Source organism: Canis lupus, chromosome 9, assembly GCF_048164855.1.
Source record: "Canis lupus baileyi chromosome 9, mCanLup2.hap1, whole genome shotgun sequence".
NCBI classification, from domain to species: Eukaryota; Metazoa; Chordata; class Mammalia; order Carnivora; family Canidae; genus Canis; species Canis lupus.
This window is the reverse complement of record NC_132846.1, coordinates 21,702,492-21,729,305: the sequence shown is the minus strand read 5'-3', so window position 1 is coordinate 21,729,305 and position 26,814 is coordinate 21,702,492. Positions and strand designations below refer to the sequence as shown.

The 26,814-nt window shown below is 33.9% G+C and overlaps 1 long non-coding RNA gene across 1 annotated transcript in view; it reads left to right on the top strand.

The window, feature by feature from the left end:
• Positions 1-411: 411 nt before the first annotated feature.
• Positions 412-26,814, top strand: part of LOC140639379 (uncharacterized) — a 55,846-nt gene continuing 29,443 nt past the window's right edge. Inside the window, exons 1-2 of the long non-coding RNA XR_012036109.1 lie at positions 412-469; positions 6,177-6,205. This is a non-coding gene — a long non-coding RNA (uncharacterized lncRNA). The remainder of the gene's footprint in view (positions 470-6,176; positions 6,206-26,814) is intronic.

Below are 26,814 nucleotides of genomic sequence, written 5' to 3'. Positions count from 1 at the left end.
ATTATGAAAACAATCAAATGGTTGTAAAGGGCTCCTGGATAGCTACGTGAGTTAAGCATCCAACTCCTGATTTCAGCTCAGGTTATGGTCTCATAGGTCATGGGATCCTGCCCTGCATGGTGCTCTGTGCTCAGTGGGAAATATGCTGGAAGATTTTCTCCCTCCGCCCATCCCCCAACTCATAGGCACTCACAGGCTTTCCTTAAAATGAATAAATAAAGTTTTGAAAATAAATAAATAAGAATAAATGGTTATGATAAAATATTTGTGGTTTCTAATAATTTGATAATGTTAGAAAAGTAGTTTGATGCTTATATTATTGATAATAAGTTAATAATACTACTATTTTACTTAATAGAACAGTATTCTATTCTATTCTTGAAGTTCTCAGAATTTTATAATAGAAGGTGGGAACACTCTTTGTTTCATTATGAAAGCAGACAGACACAACTACTTTAAAACTACAGAGGTAAGGCATTTATCTTGTTACGAAAATACCAAATACTGCATAAACTTTTTCTAGATAATATTAGATAGGAGAAAAACATTGAAATATCTATGGACTCTTAGAGAAAGCTTTGGTTTATGAGAGGTTCTATGAAATTGCCTTCTTCATATCAAGCACACAAATGACCAAACCCATTTCAGAAGGACATTCTCAAGGGAATTGTAATTTATTATTGTAGTTTTCTACAACATTACTGCATACTTAATACTTTTGAGCTTAAAATATTATAACCTTTAGCCACTACTCTTTAAAACACCAACTTAGGAACAACAACATTGGAGTAGAAGTATTTTTAACACTATAGAGTCACTCAGTATATTCTGAACAGAAAGATCTTTCTAGGTGTTTGACATAATTATGTAACCATTTGGTTAGGACCAAATGAGCCTTGATATTGCAAACATAAGAAACTCATGAGCTTGCAAGATTTTCTTTAATAATGTATGAATATTCTTCAGAACAACATAAAAGAGTCTCTAATAATTAAATTGCAGAGAATCTGCCTTTTAAGATAATAGATAATGTAATAGGAGCAGAGAGAAATTTAGCACAATATTTTTTTTCCTCACCTGTCTTCCATGACATTGAACGTTTTCAGAAAATGATTCTAACATAAAACAAAAGTGTCTAGCAAAACCAAAGGCTTACCATATTTGGCTTACTATTCTAAGAATATCTTTATACAAAGAAGCTAAAAGAAGAAAAACTTGATAGTTTTCACCACGAAGTCCTCTAACTGGTCCCTCTACTACCTGATGCAGTTCCTTTCCTTTTTCTTTTCCTTTTCCTTTTTCTTGTTCATCTTTCCTTCCTTTTTTTGTTTTTGTTTTTTTTTTAATTTTTTAGAGAGAGAGCATGCACATGTCATGAGCCTGAGGGCAGGGAGGAAGGTGCAGAGGAAGAGAGAGAATCTTAACCAGGCTTCACGCTCAGTGCAGAGCCCAATGGGGGGCCAATCTCAGCACCCTGAGATCATGACCAAGGCCAATATTGAGTCAGATACTTAAATCACTGAGCCACTCAGGTACCCCCCATTTTTGATTTAAGTAAATCAAGGTTTGCTAATAAAAATTAACATTTATTAAAATAAATGTAGTGTCATGGATTAATATTGTCATTTAACAGTAGTCCAAAAGATGAAATGTTAAAATACATATTAAAACCAGTTTTTCCTTTAGTTTACTATGAATTTTTGTCCACTCTCACGACTGTTTCCTAACAACTATAGGCATATAGTTTATATTATCTGTTTTTAAAGACAAAGCACCATTGAAAAACAGAAAAATGATGTGATATTCATAAAGCCAACAGAGCTCAAATGCAAATCAGCTCATACGAGGAAAAGTGAATCTACTTCAGTCTTATGCAGAAAAGTGCATATTTCAACTTTTTTTTAGTAAATGTCACAGTATTTTTATTAATACTACATATTTTCTACCATCATACTCCTACCTTACAAAAATCCGGACCCATTTTAGCATCTTTTTCTTTAATAAACGTGTTAAGTGGCAATAATGCATATTTAATGAGAGTGATTTAAGTTTCAACCAAAAATCTTTGAAAGGAGGAATCATATTGTTTTCACTAGAAATACAATGAGGTTAGAAGCTAGCAATTTATATTACCCTCTATTTTAAATGAATTAATTTAGTTATCTCCCCTGAAACTACTGTATCTAATCTCTGGAACATAACAACTGCTGTTTACAGCGAAACTGAATCTTTCATCTTTTGTAGAAAAATCTTGGTGGGTTATACATTTTAAAATAAAATCAAACTGTATCAAACACTTTGTTTCTAGTTGCCATATTCAATTCATTTAGTGACTTAAAAAGTTAAAAAAAAAAAAAAAAGCCAGGAAACAACTTCAGTATACAATGACTATGCAGATAAATGAAGAAAGGAAATCGATATGTTACATTTGACTGTTGAGTCTCTTATATGTGTGTGACCAGCAGAAAGCATCAATTTATTTTTATTTTTATTTTTTTTTAGAAAGCATCAATTTACAACTGTGTACAAATGATGACTTTTAGGAGGAAGAATTGGCAAAAACCCAAAAGAAAAACTCAAACTACAATGGCTTTTATCTAAGTCATAACAGTTACTGTTCAACTGTAATGTGTTTAGTTAAATGATACTGAGAATAAAATCCAAAATTGAATGATTTTAATCCGAAACTAGTCTTCATGAACTTCTTCATAGTTAATATATCAAGTCATTCTCAATAGGAATGAGGTTGTTGAACTATCTCAACTAAATTGTCATTATTTCATAAAACAATTCCTTTAAGTTTTAATTTCATAAAATATTAACTTAAAAGTTTGAGTTGATATATTTTTAATGTATATCATATTGTTCTGTTTCTATTGGTATAATGTATATAATTTTGTACAAAATACATAATTTCTAAACCTTTTGGGGGTACTTAATTTTCCATAAAGTATATTTGACTATTTGCATGTTCTTTGGCAGTAGGTTCCCTTTAAATGATAAGATAATATCTTAACTTTATGATAAATATGTGCCACATATTTCATAAACCCATTTTTAAGTAATCATTCTTTTTTAAAAAAGATTTTATTTATCTATTCATGAGAGGGAGAGAGAGAGAGACATAGGCAGAGGGAGACATAGGCAGAGGGAGAAGCAGGCTCCATGCAGATAGCCTAATGTGGGACTCGACCCCAGAACTCCAGGATCGCACCCTGGGCCGAGGGCAGGCGCTAAACCGTTGAGCCACCCAGGGATTCCCTTAAGTAATCATTTTTTTCTCTGGGTGCCTGTAGTGATTATTGCTTTCAGCATTATTTTGATTCTTTCTGTCCTTGATTCTTATAAATTATCTAACCTACCAAAACAACCTAAATCATTAAGGAATCATTTACTCCTCTATATTTTATGCAAAATATACCCTTATCAGGATATCTTGCTAAGTATATTGCACAAAATACATAATTTCTAAATATGTATGCATGTATTTTGTCTTCATATTCAAACACCAAACTCCAGTGGTGATAGGGACTAGCATGTATATTTACTTAAAAAATTACTGTGTGATAACTGTTTTTCCATACTTTATTTTTATAAATGAAAAGCTAAGTTACTACTGCTCTTAAGTTTTTATATTTTACTGATCTTTCCCCTCAATACATTATTTTTTATTTTATTTTTTTAAAATTTTTTATTTATTTATGATAGTCACAGAGAGAGAGAGAGGCACAGAGACAGAGGCAGAGGGAGAAGCAGGCTCCATGCACCGGGAGCCTGATGTGGGATTCGATCCCGGGTCTCCAGGATCGCGCCCTGGGCCAAAGGCAGACGCCAAACCGCTGCGCCACCCAGGGATCCCCCCCTCAATACATTATAATGCTCAGCATTGCTGCCACAATTATTCAATAAAGTAAAACAGAGCTATGCAACTATGGAAGGAATTCAGAATTTCAAGAACTCATATGATAGCAGCAACCTGGTTGGATTGACACAACGGTAGAAATATGTAGAAGAGAATTGCATTGATTTCTTTTGGCCCAAGATTAGAACTGCTTCTATTGGTACAAAACTTGATGTATTAGGTTACATATTTCTTTTATTAAAGAATGGGTGTTAATTCCATATTACAAATAGCGCTTTTTTTAAGATTTTATTTATTTATTTATTTATTTATTTATTTATTTATTTATTTATTTATTTATTTATTATAGTCACACACAGAGAGAGAGAGAGAGAGAGAGAGGCAGAGACATAGGCAGAGGGAGAAGCAGGCTCCATGCAGGGAGCTCGACGTGGGATTCGATCCCAGGTCTCCAGGATCGGGCCCTGGGCGAAAGGCAGGTGCTAAACCGCTGCGCCACCTATGGATCCCAGCTCTATTTATTTTTAATATTACAAGAGTAAGAACCTTGGATTCTTGGGATGCCTGAGTGGCTCAGTGAGTAAGCATCTGCCTTCAGCTCCAGGCTTGATCCCAGTCCAGGAGGGATCCTGCATGAGGCTCTCTACATGGAGCCTGCTTCTCCCTCTGCCTGTGTCTCTGCCTCTCTCTCCTCCTGTGTTTCTCATGAATAAATAAATTAAAAAATCTAAAAAATATATTTATTTATCATAAGAGACATGCACACAGAGAGGTAGAGATATAGGCAGAGGGAGAAGCAGGCTCCATGCAGGGAGCCTAAAGTGGGACTTGATCCCGGGTCTCCAGTATCACCCCTGGGCTGCAGGCCGCGCTAAACCGCTGAGCCACCCGGGCTGCCCAATAAATAAAATCTTTCAAAAAAAATAGTAATAATAACCTTGGATTCTCAACCCTGGGTCTGAACTAAACTAGTTCATGAAACCATTAAGTGTTTATTTCACAGGGATAATGATATCTTCTCTGGCAAAATTAAGGAGACAGTAAAAGAATCAATGACTCCCAGAGATTATGTAAGCCAGAGTAGGTGTGGTGGGGGTTGGGATGAATAAATCTAGTATAAAGGTTGTTTTTACAGCAGTGAAAATACAGCAGTGAAAATACTCTTTATGATATCATAATGGAGGATACAAGTCATGATTTATTTGTCCAAGCCCACAGAATATACAACACCAAGAGTGAACCCTGATGTAAACTATGAGTGATTATGATATGTCTATGTAGGTTCATCAATCATAACAAATATACTACTTTGGGGGGATATGAATAATGGGGAAAGCTGTGCATGTGCAGAGATAGAGGCTGTATAGGGAATCTCTATACCCTTCCCTCAATTTTGCTATGAAATTTAAATTCCTCTAAAAGCAATCTTTTTTTTTTTTTTTAAGGAAAAAAATGTCTGACAAAAAAGAAACAAGATAAACTGAGGCAGAATAGACTATGTTATCTAATCAAGTAAATCTATACTCCAACTGTTCTGACTTACTTTAATATATAAATCCTCCATACTATGCATTCAGATGCAATGCTCTGTTTAATTAATGCTATAAACAGATTTTTGTTTTTAAGAAGTTTGTGATCCAAATGTCCCAAGAAATTGATATTTCAAGATATGTCCTTTATCATACCACTCAAAAAAGCATGTCTATAGTAGGTTTTAATTAAAATTATTTTGCATTGAATAAAAAAATTATCTTCATAGTGCTAAAATTATTTCATTAAAAAATACTATTGAATCCCCTAAATATGTCAAACCCTATTCTACTAAATATACAGGTATGTTTTGAATTAATGAAGTACTGTCTTTGATATTTATTAGTATAGTTAGCTACTTGTGTCTTTATGCATATCATATCAATATCCAGGTCTCAAATCAAAAACCAGTTAACTTTGATGTTATGAACAACTTCTTAACGCTAGAACTTTCCTCTTTTCCCACTTTTTTTCCCTCTTTTCCCTCTTTTACACTATAGGGCAGCAGAATCTAAGGCTAAAAATTCTGTACAAATCTTATTAAATGCTCCCTGGAGAGACAACAGCATCTTAAATTTATCATCATCTGTGTTGTTTTAATTAGTAATAGGCCTTTCATAGCAATTTAGTAATTATTTGCTTAAAATTCAAATAATTTACAGTTTTATATCTATTTTAATTCTATTGAACTCATGGAGGATGGAGTGGGAGGGGACTAATTATTTCATGTAGTTTATACTAACAAATGAAAATTATGGACTTTTATTTCCTTTGATATTTCTAGAGAGTATATTAAAGAACAAAAGAACACACGTAAGTAACCTTCCATCAGATATCTCTATAGATGGATATCATACATCATTTAAGTTATTCCATTATCTTCCCTCTTAAAATTTTATAAAAGCACGAATAGCCAAACAAAACCAAAAAGATATAGCAGTTTTTCTTTTTAATTTTGTTATTTTTCATTCCTTTCACTTATATTTTTGTCTTAAGTGTTTATTTTTAAGATATTCACCATCTCTATTCTCAACCAAATAAAATCAGTTTATTTCTAATATTTAAAAAAATCAATTTGGTGGGGGGCTGGTGTTAAGAACACCGTGATATCCTGTTTGTGGAATATGATTCATTCACAGTTTTTTAATCTGGTATTTCTGGAGTGGTATACACAAACTCTCCTTTTCATAACTTTTCTTTTCCTTCTATGACAACAAATTTTTTAACCCTTCTGTCTCTTTTCCCACCCCTACCTACCTTACTCCATTTGTTTTATCTCCATACAAGGGTAAATACTGAGTATGGAAGAATGTGTTGCAAATATGTACATAAAGTTCACAGGTGTCTCTATTTTTCTCTCAAAACCTGTTATTTTAAGAATTTTATTCAGGGTGCCAATTCTTTTTTTAAAAAAAGATCTTATTTATTCATTCATGAGAGACACACAGAGAGGCAGAGACATAGGCAGAGGGAGAAGCAGGCTTCCTGCAGAAAGCCCGATTCGGGACTTAGTCCCAGGACCCTGGGATCACAATCTGAGCCAATGGTAGGCACTCAACCACAGAGCCACCCAGGTGCCCCTTAAGTTGCCAATTCTATATTGTTTCTCATTCTGTCCTATTTCTTGTTTCTTTTCAATCTGTCTTTACTCTTCATTTTTCTCCTACTTCCTCCTTTGTGCTTTTTTATTTCCTTCTCACTCTTATATACATGCTAGGAAATCTTATTTCAGTGACTTCAGCTACCAACTATATTTTTTATATTTCCATATCATTATCATTAAACCTTAATTATATCTTGGCTTCTATAACACCTGCTCTATATCTTGAAATTAATAAATTAAAAGCAAATCTTATGCTCTGTATTCTTTTAAAAAAAGAAATTTATCTATTTATTTGAGGGGGAAGGGGTAGAGGGAGAGAGGGTCTCAAGCAGACTTTGAGCTGTGGGGTTTGATCTCATGACCCTGAGATAATGACCTGAACCGATATCAAGAGTTGGAAGCTTAACCCACTTTGTGCCCCTCCCTAGATCTATATTCTACATCTTCTATTCAGAGAATGAAATTGACATCATCCAAGAGACCAAAGCCAGAAGATGAGGAATCATCCCTATCTCCCTAACTCCTAAATCTCTGTGGTCTTATAAGTCATGCCTCAATTATAATGCCCAATTTTCCAATTTCTTCACAGCTACAGGATGCTCTTTCAATGCAGAAACATTATGGTAATGAATGATGGACACATTCCATAGAATCCAAAGAGCCTAATGTACAATACTGTAACACAATGCCATTTATTAACGATGTCTGGGCTGGGACAGGGTCATTTCTTACAGTGCTATACAAATTAAATTGTAGGATATTGAATAAAATTTCAACCAATCACAAAGATGATATAAATTAGTGGAGATTTAAAAAGGGGATGAAAAAATAAATAAATAAAAAAAATAAAAAGGGGATGAAACACAGGTGTCTTGGGTAGTTCAGTTGGTTAAGCTTCTGCCTTTGGCTCAAGTCCCCTTGTCAAGGTCCCTGCTCAGTGGGAGCCTGCCCCACTACTGGGGAGCCTCTCTCCCAGCTTCTTGTGCTCTCTCTGTCTCTGTCTCTCTTGTCTCTCTCAAATAAGTAAATAAAATGTTTTTAAAAATGGGACCAAAAAAAAAACAAAAAAAAAACAAAAAAAATAAAAAATAAAAAATAAATAAAAAAATGGGACCAAACAGAGTCCAAAAAAGCAGGAAAATACAGAAAAAAAAGAGAGTATTAGAATGAGCAAGAGATAATGAGTCTAAAGAGGAAATCATGTGGAACAGCTTTCTTATGTGAGGAAACTAAAATTTTATATCAAAGAAATAAATTACTTTAAAAGGATAAGTATGACCACCTAGGAACAGAATGTAAATCTGTATTTCTTTAACTTCCTTCTTGGATTTTTGCAACAGGTTTCTGAGTGAAATCTTTTTCCTACTATGTTTTATGTTGCTTCAGGAGTAATAGATGTAAAAGAAAACATTTTTATCTTATAATTTTTGTTTCAAAATCCATTGTGCATTACTGTTTTTCACTCAAAATAAATACTAATACATACAAAATAAATATAATAAATACAAAAAATACTAGTATCTCTTTCATACTTTAGAGTAGTTCTTCATGATCTGGAAGCTATGGACCACTGAAACTCATCTCTTGTCATATTTTCCACTTGGAACTTAACCCTAATTATATTAAAGTAATTTCATCTCTCCAAAATGTCATACTTCTTCAAATCACCTTCCTGAGTATGTGTTTCATACTTCAATTGTAGAGGGTCATGATGTACCATTACCTCAAATAATACCTTATTTCTTTGGGGGAAGATAAAAAATCAATGTTTTGTTGAACTATTTATCTTATTATATAGTAGTTGTGACTGTTTGTCCTACTTACAATATAGTAAGCCTTTGGTTATTATTCATTTGTTTTTTGCAACATCAAAAACTATTCCTCCATGCACAGTACCTAAAAAGGGGTATGGACTCAGCAATTGTTTATTTCACTTCGAATGTAAGTGGTTTTATAAACAAGTTAAATGAGGTGTAATAAAATATCTATAATGTAAATAAATACATAAGAAAAATTAACTGAAAAATTATAACTTGTCCTGCCATTTATATAGAAAGCTATATAAAGAGCCAGGGCTATGTACTTTCTTCATTTCTCAAACTCTTCATTCTTCAGAAAGAAGAGTTTCTGAAAAATACTAAATTTACTACTAAAATTTAGTAGTATCCTAAAGTTGCATAAATTGGTAAATCACATTACATAAAAATAAAAATTAGCTTTAAATGGTCTTTTAAAATTAAAACTTCTTTTTAAAAAAAATCTCCATGTGATGTAAGTATTGCTAAGAGAAAGAACAAAAATGAGAAGGTTGAATCAGATTCAATTAGCAATTTGGTTTGACATGGAAGGTGAATGAAGACAATTTCTTATATTCTGTACCCTGTGATTATCATCTGGCTAATGAGATGACAGTTGCTCATTAGCTAATGAGATGTCAGTTGTTAATGAGATGTCGCTTGTTACCCTTTCACTTACACTTTGTGTTTTCTTTTTGCTTTCTTTTTCTGGCAGCACTTACGTTTTGTTGTTAGGTTTTTCAATTTTCTATCATATATGTAAATATGAAAATTATTTATTGGTGTTAATCAGTGAATTCTTATTCATTAACTTCTGAATGTGCTCTCTCACATTCTCTTTGTTATATCTGGATCAATATCTGTCTGTCTATCCATCTATCCATCCACCCATCCATCCTAGGCATTCTCATTCTAAACCCACCATGTTTCTTAACATCATATTCCCAATAAAAATACAAGGATATATTTAAATTTTTATTAATGTAGCTTTGCAATATAGTTTATAATCAGGAAGTATGTTGTTTCCAGTTTTGTTCTTTCTCAAAATTACTTTGGTTATTCAGGGTATTTTGTGGTCTATGCAAACTCTAGGATTGTATTTTTTTAGTTTTGTGAATAATGTCATTGGAATTTTAATAGGGAATGTATTAAATATATAGGTGGCTCTTTATAGTATGGACATTTTTACAAAATTAATTTTTCCAATTTATGAATATAGGATACTTTACCATTTATTTGTGTTTAATTCAATTTATTTCATCAATATTCTAGAGATTTCTTCATTTTGTTTTGTTTTTAATGTCTTACAGTTTTTGATTTACAGATCTTTAAGTTCCTTGGTCAAATTGTTTTCTGTATCTTTGCTGGTCTTCTTTTGTTCTTCCATTTTCTCCTTATTTCTTAAGTTGTTTATCTGTTTTCTCATGTAGCTCTCTGAGCATCTGTAGAACAATTATTTTGAACTGTTTGTTGCTCAATTTTTATATCTCCATTTCCTTTGAGCCTGTTACTGTAAGTTTACTGTGTTCTTTTGATGGAGTTAGGTTTCCCTGAATTCTTTCTAATCCCTGTAGCCTTGCATAGGCATCTGCACATTTGAAGAAAACAGTCTCCTCTTTTAGACTTTATGGACTGACTTCAATAAGGTAAGATTTTCATCAGCATGTGGGAGTATGTTGGAATGTGTTGTGACCCCAGGTCTAGTGGCACCAGCACCAAGTGAAGAAGTGTATAGCAGCTCTGCATCCTGGGGGTATGTAAAGTCTTGTTGGCTCAGGCCACTGGAGTCTACAACATTGATAACTATAGTCCTTGCAAGTGCTGCAGAGGGTCCACAGTGGCTGTGACACTGGGATTCTTCAGCTGTACCCCAAGGTTCAGCAACTAGGGACAAGGGCAGGTGGTGGTGGTTGTCACAGCAGGATGGTGTGTATATCCTTGACTATGGGGGCCACTAGTAGGTGCCTGTGTAGTGGCAAGGTCAGCTGCAGACACACCTGTAGTGGTAGGAGTCAGGGCCAGAGCAAGTGTTCTCAGCCAATTGTGTGTTTAATGACAGCTACCAAGGACTTGGCTGTTGGAATGCACTACTCTGGCTGCAGATGATGCCACAAATATGTACATAGCAGAAGATGGTGAAGAGACTCAGTGCCCAGTGATATGCAAGTGCATAGATGGGTAGGTTAGCCCCAAGTGCACTCATAGTGGTGAGGGTCAGTCATAGTGGTCTAGGCTGATACTTTTTTTTTTAATTTATTTATTCAGAGAGAGAGAGAGAGAGAGAGAGAGAGAGACTGAGAGTAGGCTGATACTTTGTACTCACACAGCCACAGCTGCCTGAGATGGCTTCTGGTATGGATCTTAAGATTTAGCAGGGGGCAGCAGAGTGGCGGAGGGAGTGGACAGGGACTCAGATGGCTGGCATGGGCAAACATGAATACCTGTGAGGTAAAATCCATTGAAGTCTTCAAGAAGTCTGTGGCAGCGTTGCTGGCCATTGGTTCTTAAGTAGCGAAAGTTGCTGGGGTCCTGTGAAGAGTAGGTCACTGAAAATCAAGGTTTGTTTATGTTACATGGCTGATACGGGTAGTCACTGCTTTTCTTTTTTTGTGCCTCACCATTTTTGTATTTCTCTGTTTTGCTCATCTTTGGGCAGGGTGGAACTGAAGCAGCCTCTTTGTACCATGCTGTGAAAGGCTGGTGAAGCTAGTCCCTCACCCCATTCTTCCTTTCCTAGTGAGGGGAACTCTTTCCAGCTGGAGAGATCCTCTTGGTACAGAGCAGTCAGTCTAGAGGATGGGATGATGCAGGCAAAATGAAACTGTTTTTTCCCCCTTTTGTGAATGGTTATTCTACCGTTTTTTTTTTATCCCACTGTGTTGCCAAAGTTTCTTAAGTGGACTCCTAAGCTCTCTCAGTGCCATTTGCTTTTTGTGGATGGCTATTTAATTGTTGATCTTTGTTGGTGGACAGAAGCTAGGATCTCCTACTTCATCTTGGTGATGTCACTCCTCTAAAATAAATTGTTTGCTTGAAGGTCTTTGAAATAAAATTTCATTTACTTCCATGTTAAACCTATACATTTGAGGTTAGTTTATTTTTCATCCATCTTTACTAAGTGGATGAAGCTCTTCAGTATCCCAAGTTTATCTTGGATCTTCTTTGGACTTCACTGCCTCAGATAAGCCTTAATCTTTATTTCTAGTTCCAGTGTCCTTTGAAATACTTCAACCAAAAGTCCACCATGGTTCAAAATGTAATGTTAGATCATGAATCAGCTTTAGTATTTATTTGTCTTCATGTGTTTCAAATTCTACTTTATTTCTGACCTCTAAGGATTTGCTACTTTTTGTCATCTCTGCATTAAATTTGAAATACTAATTATTTAAAATATTTTATTCTATGTATTTACTTGGTTTCAATGAGAAAATGCCATCTTGTATCACTTATCCTCTTAATCACTCAATAGTTTCTGGCTCTGAAACTACAACATTGATTTCTCAAATTTGTTTTCCAGATTCCTTTAGCCAAATTTCTTTTTCAAAATGTCTCTAATTAGAATAATTTAAATAGATTATCTGTCCTTAGTCTTTCCACATTTTTCTCCCAAATCAGTCTGTGGTTATGTATTAAAATATGAACACTTCATTATGTAATGATACAAAATTTCCTTCTCTTGTTTATTATGAAAATTATGACATATGTTCATGCATTTGACTGGGAATCTGTTTCCAGTAGAACATCGTTTCCTAGTTTCTTGAAGTGTAGTCCTACTTTCCTTCAGCACTGCCTTACTTTAAACCCTATAGGAGGAGATGGCTAAAACCTGAAACCAGGTGACCTCCAGATTAAGCAATAGGATCCATGTATCACGAATTAAGTTATTAAAATTCTCTTTTGGCAGTTTGTATTTTAAATGGATACATGTAGAAAGTGGAGTTATCTGAGGTCTGTGCCCTAAAATAAGAACCCAGATGTGCCAGTCTCATGCCATTATTGAGCCGCATTTAGTTACATTAGCAAAGCAGTAACCTTTACTTAATTTTTAAGTTATTTAATTTATTATTAATAAATAATCTTTAATACTGGCAAGTACTTCATCTTCGAATGGCTTAAATTTGAAAAAAAAGAAGAGAGGAAGAGAGAAAGGAAGGAAGAAAAGGCGGCAAGCAGGTGTTTATTGTATAAGTGGTGATTTTTCAAAAAAAAAAAAAGATAAAAACAGAAGAAGACAAACCACAAGACACTTTTAACTATAGTAAACAAACTGAGGGTTTGCTGGGGGGGGGGGAGGGGATGAGATTACTGAGTGATGGGCGTTAAGGAAGACACTTGATGTAATGAGCACTGGGTGTTAAAGGCAATTGAAGAATCACTAAATTCTACCCATGAAACTAATAATACACCATATGTTAACTAAATTGAATTTAAATAAAACTTATTTAAAAAAAAAACTTATTTAAAACATCAAATTCAGATGGAAAGAGAAGGAATACAGAGTCAGCCAAACAATACAATGGCCATAATACTTTCTCTTGTTCCCAACCAAAGAACAGTAACTGAAAAAAACAAAGCAAAAACTTCACATTCATTTATATTTCTTCTGAAACACATCCTTGTGAAGATATACACAGAGCTTTAATTCTAATGATACTTAACCACTAATTATTAAGTCCTTAAGAATAAGGATTTAAAGTCTAAAATGTAATTCACATTCTATTTAATTTACAGGCACATGCTTTTTCCCAAGAGATTATCTGCCAGTGAAGAAGCACCATGAAATTTGATGTCATTAGTTAAGAAGACATAAAAGATAGTAACCAGTTGAATAGATCAATTGGAACATATAATTTAAGTGTACAACACAATTCAACTCAGGAGAGTGCTTTTTTCTTTGTATCTAAAGGATAGTATGTTTTTATCATCAAACCTGGCGTTGACTATCCTGAATTTATGTTTGTAAAAAATGTTGCTATGTGTACCTCATGCTATTGATAATTTTTTCGACAATTTGTTTAAAGTTATTTATTGTGTTCAATTTTCTGCTTGAAAAGTTTGAATTTATTTTCTTGTCTTAATTATTATCGGAAAAACTTCTGTCTTGAATTATGTCCTGTCATATCTATATCTATCTATATCTATATCTATATCTATATCTATATCTATATCTATATCTATATCATCTATATCCATCTATCTATCATCTATCTTATTACCTACAGAAGTTCAAACTATTTAACTTGCCATGTATAATCAGAGTGGACATTAATAGGTAGTTTAAGTATGTGTGCTTTGGAAATAGTCTCATCTCTCTTTTTTTGGAAATAGTCTAATCTTTGAAGACTGAATCATTTAAAATTGTATCATTTTGTACAGAAAATGTAACTATATCTTTGTTTCTTTATAAAATGAAATCATAACATCTATCTCAGAGTTTTCAGAATAAATTGGATAGAATATTTAAAATGCCTAATAAGTCTAGCCTACTGAAATTATTAAAATGTGTTTGTTTCTTTTAACTCATTATTAAATCCTTGCCCCTTATTTTCACACATAAATGCTCAATAGTACAAAGTTCAACTGCAAAAGATTGCTCATCATTACTTATAATTTCTGGTCTCTGTGACTTAGATCCTGATAGTATCTCCCAGAGAGTACAAAGATAATTCTAGCTCCTCCTTAAAGAGACAGCTTGAAGTGTTTATGTAGCATTCCTATATTACCCTTAAAAAATTGAATTAATTACTTTCCCCTTTGCCCTCCATAACCCTCTTTGAACACTTATCACATTGTTGTGTGTACTATAACTATGCTTATAAATTTCTGCCTCCTTCAGCATATCAAATCACTAGGAGAACAGGAATTATAAGAAATAACTAGGGGACACTCATTCTTATTTATGAGTATTAACTATAATTTTGTTTCTGTGTCCTCCCATAAAATCTTCCAGTAAAAAAATAATACTTTCTCTTTTTATCATTTTCAATGTGTGACATAAAAGCTTTAAGTAGTATGCTAAGTATACAGAGAATGATTCATGAAGTGATTTACTATTACTGGTCAATAGAGCCTATGGGAGATAGCAAAGCTTAATATTTAGGAGATGAGACTCTGGAATCTAGACTTGAATATCAGTTCCTCCATCTTCTAAAAGAGTAGAGTTTCCTCATTTGTAAAATGAGAATACCATCTATCTCATAGAATTATCATGAAATTCAATGAGTGATTCATTCAATAATTGCAATGACATTAGAAGAACACCTGAAACATAGTAAGCCCATATTAGAATACTTAAGAGTTAAGCTTCTGGAATCAAACTGCTTATTTGAGGTGGCACTCTACCTTCTCTATTTGGGTAAAATTGTAACAGAAAAAAAAAGTTTTTTCATCTACAATATGTGAACGCTATGCCATAATTTCACTGGCACTATTTTTTTTTAATTTATTTTTTTTAAGTTTTTTATTTATTTATGATAGTCACAGAGAGAGAGAGGCAGAGGCACAGGCAGAGGGAGAAGCAGGCTCCATGCACCGGGAGCCCGATGTGGGATTCGATCCCGGGTCTCCAGGATCGCGCCCTGGGCCAAAGGCAGGCGCCAAACCGCTGCGCCACCCAGGGATCCCTCACTGGCACTATTAACTGAGATGGTGCTTATACATGGTCCAGAGCAAAGTGAGCTCTGAATACACAAGAGTTATATCATCATTTACCATTTAAAATATTTCTCAACTGTTCCATATTATTTATTTTTGCCACTGGACTCTTGGAGAAGACACTTTATATCATTGTGCTGTATCTCCCAGCTATCAGAGTATGACATAAGTTACAGTTACAAGAAATAAGGTCTCTTTTGGAATATCTAACTGTTGATACCTGAAATTTAGCTATTCAAGGCATTTTTTTTTTCAAGGCATTTTTTCATAATTACCTCTGTTCAATGTAATTGAAGTGAGGCACCTTAGGCTAAATAAATTTCTTGAAGAGGCACTCTTTTCTCACCATTAGTAACCTGAAAACAGGCAATGTATAATCCTTAAGTACAATCAACACTTTAATGCCTTAAAGGTAAGTGTATGGGGGAAGCAAGTTCCTCTTTCAGTTATATAAGATGAATAAGAATAAGAATGTCTAGGAAAGAGATCAAAAATAAAAATATAAATTTTAACACATCAAAATTAAGTCCTTAATTAATCTGAACTAATGCTACCAGTCAAAGGGAATTGCCAATCAAGATTTACAGAACCCAAGATAATACTATTTACAAACACAATTTATTGCAAAAAAAAACCCCATGAAATAGTGTTAATAGTATTAATGGGAGTACATGAATCCCATCCAAGGGCTGCCTTATAACAAAAAAATTTGAGCTGATCTAGTGTGCTACCCAATTGACTTATCTCTGTAAAAGGTGGTACAGATGTTTCTCTCTCTCAAATCAAGAATCCCTGATATGGGCATATAACATCCTGGAACCAACAGGACACTTTGTATCCTGCTGGTCACTTGGCATATATATATATATAACCAATGCCAAAAGCAAAGCCCTCTGGGAATCTCACAAGGACCAAATGCAACTCATGAATCTCACTGTTATAAATTAACAATGCTGATAAATTGGTTCAAATTACCCCAAAATTCTTTGGTAATGTGGTTAAAAAGCAGTACCATTAAGTCTATTTGTTCCAGACAAGGGATAAATACTTTAGTATAATAAAAGTTCATTAAAATAAAATGGAAGGTCATCAAAACTCAATAGACAAATGGGATGTATACTATATACATACTCAGAAAAGAATAAACACACAGCAAAAGAATATTCAAATTCACAAAAGTCAAGTAAATTAACACATCAATTTTGTTCTCTTCATATTAATTTTTATCAACTTTCAAAAAATAAAGTTTACAAATATTAATATGATTAGCAAGAATTAAGTGGGACCGACACTCTTATACCCTGCTGATGGGATTCAAATTGAATGAGTCAATTAGCCTGGACTTGGTAACCAGATATCCCCATTAGCCGTATGACTCAGACATCTGACTAGAATGGAAATCAGGACTTTGAGCTATGCTGTTCTATAACTTTAAAGGTCTTCACTATCTCTTTGATTATGTCAAATATAAGTTAAAAAAATCATCTAGATGGCTAAATAGATTTATCTTCTTTCATTTGGTAAAGTGAATATGAATGATACATATTTTTTTAGGGTTTCATCTTAGACATCTCTCATATAAATGTTTACCCTTTTAAGGCCTCATTATATATATGAAACAAATGGTCTTAGAAATGGTTCTAAGACCTGCACTTATGTTTACTTTATATTTAAGCTTAGTATCTCTGTGAGGAAAACTGTAATAGTATTTGTATTTCAAATCAGGAGACTCATATTCTAATATAGGTCTTGACCCAAGCTTGTTATATAACTGACTCTTCCAGTCGCTTCAGCAGTGAATTCAAAACTCTTTCATAATTCCCATATTTGGATTTTCTTCCTTCTTCTTTCTTCCCACCTCCCCTGCTACCCTGAGAATACAGAAGTCCTCACAATAGAAAACACCTCAGCCTTCTCAGTCCACACCCATGTTCCATATGCATAGTACTCTACTTCTTGGTGGCTGGCTCCCAGGCAGGTCCTCTGGCCTTCTCTGGGATATAGCCATAAAGTCTTCCTGATGTCTTAAACACCTTCCTCATTTCCCATTTATATTTTCTCTTTCTCTTTACTATTTACATAACTGAAAATCAAATAGAAGTTTCCTATGTCTTTACTTTTCTGTCTGAAGAGTCTGCCACCCTAACATTTCATAGCAAAACTTTTTGAGAAAGTATTCCTATTTATTACCTATTATTAAAGAATAAAAATAGTGAATGACACTTGTTAAAACATGATAAGGAAGACTTTATTCAAGGCATGATGGGAATAGGTAGAGGGAACACTGCCATGAAATTTTGCAGTGTGAGGGAGAGATTGGGCTCAACCCAGGAGAGCATGCGCAAGTGGCAAGTTGTAGCCAAAGAGCAGGATGGGAGTCAGTGGATGGAGAACTGCTAAGAGGAAACATTAGGAGTTGGGGCAACTTTGCTGAATAGACCTAACAGGTATATAGTCTTGCTAAAGACAAGCCAGATAGTCAGATGTCACCTGGAGGATAATGGAACCTGATCAGATATCAAGGGTGAGCATTCTGGCTAAACTGATGTACCACAAATTCTTGCTACACCTGAATTTTGAAAGGAGGTACACAGATGCCAAGAAGAAGGCTCAGGAGCCCGAGTAAAGTTTAGTTAAGCAAGGGATGTTTCCTCTATCTCCTTACAGTCATCTCACAAGAACCCCACTAATAACTTCCATCTGTAGTTCTCCATCAACCTATAGAAATCACTATTTATAATGACAAAAATGACCTACATGTACGCAAAACTAACATAAACCTAATGGACATTTTTAACTTATTCATTTTATTTTCTCCTTTTTTTAAGATTTTTATTTATTTATTCATGAGAGAGAGAGAAAAAGAGAGAGAGAGAGAGGCAGAGACACAGGCAGAGGGAGAAGCAGGCTCCATGCAGAGAGCCTGATGTGGGACTCAATCCCCCATCTCCAGGATCACACCCTGGGCTGAAGGCGGCGCTAAACCACTGGGCCATGGGGGCTGCCCATATTTTCTCCTTGTTGAAAGAGTTTCCTACCTGATCTTTTCTGGATTTCTCCTCTCTGGAAACTCTTTCTATGCTTTATAATACTATTTTTATTCTTTTATTTTTATCCTTCCTATCATTAAAGTTATTCAAAGCTCAACTCTCTGCCAATTTCCTTAATATATTTCATTCTCTACGGCTACAATTACATTCTATGTGCAAATGTATATCATACACTTGTATTTCTAGATAACTTCTCTCCTTTAATGCTCCCTGGTACATAATAATCACTATATTAGAGTTCTCTAGTATTGTTGATATCTGATTATTTTTAAGAGGCTCTCCTGAGTTCCAGGACAGCAGAAGCAGTGAGATACATTGGAAAAGGCTCTACAAGAACAGAGGTTTTCTTTCTTTCTTTTTTTCTGCTTCAGAATAATTATGTTACCCTACAAGTAATTCAGCTTCTACTGACCTTATCTGTTCCCTTATCTATATGCAAATGCAAGATCTGCATTATTAAATAATCTTTAAAGTCCTTTCAACTCTGAAGTTTTATTATTCAATTTCAACTGGGCTTGCTCAATGATCTTGATATTGATACTGGTAACTCACGAGTCACCTTTTATTATAAAATGTTGTAAGGGAAGGTGTTTATATGAATAAAAGGAAATTCATTTATGGCTTATGATGTAGTTTATAATAGCATTTACACTCCTAAAATTATACTTATTAATAGGATATTGTAGAAAGAAAGAAAGTTAAAGAAAAGCCAGTGAATTAGGATAAAGAAATTTAAAAAAAATTAACATAAGACTAAGTATAAGTATAATATAAAACAAAATAGAGAGTTAAGAGCTATAAAACAGAGAAAAGATTAAAATACTAGGAACAAGGTAGAAAGATACAGAAGTGAACAAGGGATGCAGAGAAAGTTCCTTTGCCTGTGTGTGCCTATGCCCAAAGTAAGGTCTGAGCATCCTAAAAGGACAATTGAAAATAAACTGTCTCACTTCACAATATACTCTAAAATAGTTCTGACATACTGCAAAATGGAATCTCCTGGTTGTTTCTAATTGGAGAAAAGAATATTCTTTAACATTAGGATCTTCCTAGTCATTGTTCCATGATCTGAATTTGTTTTCTGTAGGCCCTTTTATCAAGATTTTCTATGCCAAACTCCAACTAAAAATAAGACATATAACTGCTTCTATGCATACATAACTATCCATTAAATTTGTAATCTAAACAACAAACCTGAAAGATCAGTGAATTTAACAAATGAGGCAGCATCATTTTTATAATATTGAATAATGAAGACACAGTACACCAAAATGAGAGATATAAGTAGACAAATTTAGAACTAAAACAAAATCTAGTTCAAAATACTCATTTCTTTCATTAATTTCTTTCATTAATTCGTTAATAGTTGTGTTGAATAAACACATGTATTAATCACTAAGATAACAAACATAGGAACTATTGAGTTTTGCCCTCAAAAAAGTGGAGTTTAGGACAGAACATCAATGTGAACCAACTGGTTAATTGTGATGGATGTACACAAGAAAAATAATGAGACTAGGGAAAGGGTTAAGATATAGGAAGAGAGAGATAGAAGGCCCCTGACTAGGTTCTGGAGGTATTTCAAGTATGTCGATTGTGAGAGGTAAGAAACACAGAGATTAGGGAAAATTTAAAGCAATCTATCCCAATTATTGGGGTTGAAATGCTTTTTCTAATAATTACATCATAATCATGGAAAATAAAATAACCTCAAAACTGATCAGGTCTCAGAGGAAAAGGTCATTGTAAGGATTAATCAGATCTAGCAATATATTGCTATAGATCATGGATGTCACAGAAACAAAAACCCTCACACAATGTATAAGTGTCATGTCTAGTTCCAGGCCACTGACCTAACCATGGGCAAGTTTCCTGGGAAAGTCCTAATAAAAGGCCAGACATGAAAAGCCCTAATAAGGGCTTAAGCCCAATAAGAGTCAGGACTTCTCTCACTCTTGGGAGCTTTTTCTGTATCTAAAATTCTATCACTTTGCTTACTCTCCTTTGTTAACGAGATTCATTTTTGACTCCATGAGACAAGAACCTCACTCTCCTGCTTCAAGAACACAATGTTTCAAGAGATTTAACCAAAAGAAATGTGACCTTAAGAATCATTCTTCCAAATCAAGTGGACGAATGAAAAGTGAAAGGGTTTGTGATCTGGGGTGAATATATTAGAAAAAGGGAACAGTGGTTGTGAAGAGACAGAGCTATGACACTGAAGAAGATATTCGTGAAATAGTAGGTTAAGTTTGAGTACTAGTCTCCCATTGATACAAAATAAATTACTACAAATTTAGTACTTAACACAATAATAATTTATTGTCTCTCTGATTTTTTTGTACCAGAATTCTGGCACATTTTTGCTGTATTTACACTTAGGGTTTCACAAGGCTGAAATCAGGTATCATTCGGTTGTATTCCTATCTAGAGGCTCAAGTAGGGAAAGATAGGCTTCTGAGCTTCCTTACTTTCCTGGAAGAATTCAGTTGCTTCCTGATTTAACACTCAAAGTCCCATTTTCTTGCTAGCTGTTGGCCTGGAATCACTCTTGGCTGCTGGACACAGCTCTCAGATCTTTGCTTCTTGGCCCTTTCAGTGCTCAAATTAGGTCAGGACCACCAGGGCAATCCTTTTTATTAACTCAAAGTCAACTGATAAATAACCTAATCACAGGACCTATATTGCATTATATTCACAGATGCTGCCTGCTTTATACAAGACATTCATATCAAGCAGCAGGAATCTTGGAGGCCATCTTAGAATTCTTCCTACCATAGGCTAGATTTTAATAAGTAAAGTAATAGGATGGCAGTGATGAGTAGCAACAGAATGATCTGCTTTTAATACTCAATTGATGATTTTAGACACCTTCTTGAAGATATTCAATGTCATAAAAAATCTTAGGCATTATTTTGTGGGTAATATGGAAATCCTCTAGAATATTTAAAAGTGAAATGATCTCATAAAGATGTATTTTACAAAGATACCTTTTTTTTTTTTTTTTTTTTTTTTTTTACAAAGATACCTTTGGTGGATTAAAGGAGGCTGCCCTGAATTTAGGCAGAAGTAGAAACAGAGAAACCAGAATTAGTTATGGTTATAATAATTTATAAGAAGCCAGGGCTTCTCACCAGGTGAAATATTTCCCCAGAAAGGATATTTTGGATATTTGCAGTAATATTTGATTGTCAAATGGTTAGGGTGGTACAGGTGGAAAACTTCTGAACATAAGAAATAATCATCTTAGACAACAAATTATGATTTTGGGTCCCAGAAAACACTCAATGTACTACAGGACATTCATGTGATCGAAAGTTGCTTGAGAGGTGGCCTGGGTGACTCAGTTGTTTATGGATCCAATTCTTAATTTCAGCTCAGGTCAAGATCTCAGGGTCATGGGATAAAGCCTTGTGTTCAGCTCCACACTCAGCAGAAAGTCTGCTTGAGAATTCTCTCTTCCTCTATCCCTCCCCTTGCTCTCTCTCTATTGAATAAATAAATTTAAAAAAATAGTTTGAAATTATTTGAGGCTGTATGATATTGCTTTATGAAAACTATAAAATATATTTTTACATTATTTTGATATACACTAACATTTTCAGAAAAGCAAACAGTTTGTATAGAATGAGAAACTTGCATTTTTTGCAACTGTATAAGTTGTACATAAATTTTGTAATTAGGTCAGCAAAGGCAACACTGCTCATGATATTTCAGTTGCCAATTCAACGTCTTTTTAATAGTCTGTCACTGATTATGATTCATCACTGTGCTGTTCTTCAACACTTATGCACTAAAAATGCATCATTTTATTATAAGTTCATTTCCTTTTGTATTTTCTTTATGTTGGTGCTGGTATATTACATTATTATTTTAAAGTGTTTTATAGATTTCAATATATTTTGTTCAGAAGAGTAAAGTGAATATGAAAAAATGTATTATAAAAATGGAGTTTCAGTCTGACAGAGCTTAGAATCACTAATTTACCTGACAGCAAATAGGGCAATTGTAGTATGAATAGTGTTATGAAAGAATGACTGTGTTAAGCAGAGACAGTCCAAATTACTGGTTTTTAGGTTGATCAGTGAAGGACCGTAGGGAGTGTTGTTAAAGCCCACCCATATATCCATGGCCTGTATCTAATAATTTATATTCAGCTACTATAAATATTTGCTATACATTAGTTTGTCCTGTCTCTTAGCTTCTCTGCCTGGGGAATTTCTCTAGCCTGTAGGAAAGTCAGTCCAAATTAAACAAGATTTGATGGATAAATAGTTAAGCTTTCTCTTCCCTCAGTGGGACAATTCTGAGACATATTCTACCCATTTGCAGAGGGTGCTCAGCTGTCCACAGTGTAACCTGCTCCATAGTTCATGCTTTATTAGACTTTCTCCCACATGTGTATAAAATTGTCCTACTCCCCACAGCTGCTCTCTAGGATTATTTCCAAATAAAATTCCTCACCCAAACTTTCTTTCCCCCCATCAGAGTGGGGACCCAGGTTAAAACAAACAAACAAAAAAGTCATATATAAAAGAACTTTAAAACTTAGTAATTGCTTTTCTATGTAGACAACATTCTCTTCAGTAACTTGCATGGCTTGCTCCCTCTCCTCTTTAAGTTTTTGCTCAAATATCACTCTATTGATGAGTATTTCTTTACTATCCTTTTTCAATGCTATATGTAGCATTTAAAATAAAAATATATAAAAAAATAAAATAAATAAAATAAAAACATATACATATACATATATACATATATGTATATGTATATACATATATACATATACGTATATGTATATATCCATACATATATATATACACATATATATATACATATATATATATATATAAAACTTTTAGGACAAAATAATTTGACCCATTTAGCAATACTTAGTAATAAGACAACATTTAAAAAGGATAGTAAGGAAATACTCATCAATAGAGTGATATATGTGTGTGTGTGTGTGCAGATATCTCTATATATGAATTTTGTTATATGATTTGATTAACACAGTTATGAGGCTAAGAGGTCCTAAGATCTTGGCAGGCTAGAGATCGAAGAGAGTCAACAGTATAGTTCTGGGGCAAGTCTGAAGTTTGAGACCAGGACAGCTAATGGTATCAGTTTTAATACAAACCTGAGTCCAAAATGTGGAGAAGACTGATGTTCTAGCTTAAAGATAGTCAAGCAGAGAGAGAATTCTCCCTCAGTCTTTTTGCTGTATTCAGATCTTCAAAAAATTAGACAAGTTCCACCTACTATGGAAAGGCAATCTGCTTTATTTAGTCTACATACAAATGAAACATCCCCAGAGACACACGCAGAATAATGTTTAATCGATTGTTTGGCATCTGTGGTCCAGTCAAGCTGACATAAAAAATTGACAACCATAAGCCCACCTCTTATCACTTTGTGCCCATATGTATTGTACCTCATTAAACCATACTTCATTTCCAAATAAATACAGTAACAAAGTCACAATTTTGCCTAATATGATTAACTATCCTGCATACAACCAAAAACACACTAACCTCTTCTTAAGAAGAGAAGGTAAAGCCCTAGAGGGATGCTTACACTTTTTCTTGCTGCCATATAACTAAAATACTATTAATTAAAATAATAGTACTGAAATATTATGACATAAAGTCAATACATGTTATGTTATAGGATGAGTGATAAGAGAGAAAAGAAAATGAAGATATATCTGTACACATACAAACATACAATAAAATAAGACGGAAGAAATGCTCTTGACAATTACAGTCTTTGCTTCTGTAACTGGCCATCTGGTATTTTTAACTACTTTCTTTCCATTCTGTATTCCCTTTGTCATTATAAACATCTTGTTACCTGTCTTTCTTTGCCTAATGATGTAAGCCAAACCAACATTCCTGAAGGGTCTAAGCCATTAGTAGTCCTGCCTAGATTGAGAGTTTTACAATGACCTTAATCAGGGGGCATGATAATACCTTATTGTTGATTTCAAATTAACAGCCTATATTTACGACTTAAGGAGTTAGAAAAAGAACAACTAACCCAAAATTTGTAAAAGGAAAGGAATAATAATGATTAGAGACAAATAAAAGAGAGACTAGAAAAACATTGATTTTTCACTAGAAAATCAATGAAACCAAAAGTTGATTTTCAAAAACAAATCAATAGTTGACAAATCTTTAGTCAGAATGACTAAGAAAAAAGAGAAGGCTGAAATTACTGAGATTAAAAATGAAAGTGGGAACATTTTCACTGATTCTTCAGAAATAAAAAGTATTATAAGAAAGTAGTTTGAAAAACTGTATGACAACTATCTTGGGCCGCTATGGCAAAATGGCATAGATTGGATGGTTTATAAAAAACAAACAAAAAATTATTTCTCACAGTTTTGGAAGGTGGGAAGTTTAAGATTAGAGTGTCAGTTAATTGTGTCTGGTGAGGAGTTACTTTCTGGCTCATAATCAACAATATCCTCGTTTGATGAAAGGAGCAAGGCACAAATTCTCTAAGTGATGGCTCTGCCTTTATGACCTAATCACCTCTTAGGGCCCCATCTCCAAATATGATCACATAGGGAAACAGATTGCAACACATTAATTGTTGTGGGGGGCTTGTCATACATACTTATGCTACAGCATCAATATTTCAAATAACTTAGTTTAAGTGAAGAAATCCTAGAAATAAAGAACCCTCTATCATTAAATCACAAAGAGATATAAAAAATCTGAATAGACCTGTAATTAGTAAGGAGAATGAATAAGTAATCAGAAACCTTCCAACAATAATTTTAAGAAAGCTTGGACCTGTTGACTTCATTGGTGAATTCTACTAAATATTTTTTTAAAAAAGAACTAGCATTTTGTCTCCAACTGTTCTAAAAAAAAAAAAAAAAAAAAAATGAAGAGGAGGGAATACTCCATAACTTATTTTATGAGGCCAATGTTGCTTTAATATTAAAGCTAAAGGAATTTCCCAAAAAGAAAAGTATAAATATCCCTAACAAACAGTGATGCAAAAATTCTCAACAAAATAATACTAGCAAACTTAATTCAGTACCATATAAAAATACTTTTGCATACAATATGATCAACTGGAATGTATGCCTAGAATGCAAGGATGTTTCAACATTTGAAAACCAATCAATGTAAAATTCTCGGACAGAATAAAGGGAAGAGAAACCAAACATGATCAACTCAACTGATACAGAAAGGGCATTCAACAAAATTCAACACAATTTATGATAAAAATACTCAACAAACTAGAAGGAGGAAATAACCTTGACATAATAGCAGCCATATATAAAAAAGCCCATAGTTAACAGCATATTCAATATGAAAGACTATAAGCTCTCCTTTATGATCAGTAACAAGACAATGACGTCTACTTTCACCACTTCTATTCAACATAGTACTGGAAGTCCTAGCCAGAGTAGTTAAACAGGAAAACGAAAGAAAAGGAATCCAAATTGGAAAGGAAGAAGTAAGATTATCCATTTGCAGATGTTATGATTTTATATGTAATAAACTCTATATGAAATTTCCTCAAAAATTTCTAGAAGAAACAAATTCAGTAAATTGTGGCAGGATACAAAGTCAAGACACAAAAGCCAGTTGAAATTATATAGTCTAATAATGAACAATCCAAAAGGAGATTAAGAAAACAATTCCATTTACAATGGCATCAAAAATTATAAAATACTTAGGAATTAATTTAACTAGGAAAGTGAAAGACTTGTAAACACTACAAAAAATGGCTAAAAAAGTTAAAGACATCGGGGATCCCTGGGTGGCGCAGCGGTTTGGCGCCTGCCTTTGGCCCAGGGCGCGATCCTGGAGACCCCGGATCAAATCCCACGTCGGGCTCCCGGTGCATGGAGCCTACTTCTCCCTCTGCCTATGTCTCTCTGCCTCTCTCTCTTTCTCTCTCTGTGACTATCATAAATAAATAAAAATTAAAAAAAAAAAGTTAAAGACATCAATAAATGAAAACATACTCCATATTCATAGATTGGAAGGTTTAATATATTAAGATGTCAGTAGTGCTCAAAGTGATCTACAGATTTAGTGTAATCCCTATCAAAATTCCAATTAAGTATTTTGCAAAACTAGATAAAAATTCATATGAAAACTCAAGGGGCCCTGAATAACAAAAACAATCTTCGTATTTCCTGGTTTCAAACTGTATCACAAACCTATAGTAATAAAAACAGTATGGTATAGGAATAAAGACAGATGTATAGATCAATGGAACAGAATAGTGAGGCCAGAAATAAACCTTCACAAAGAAATAAACCCTCACAAATAGGGTCTAATGATTTTCAGC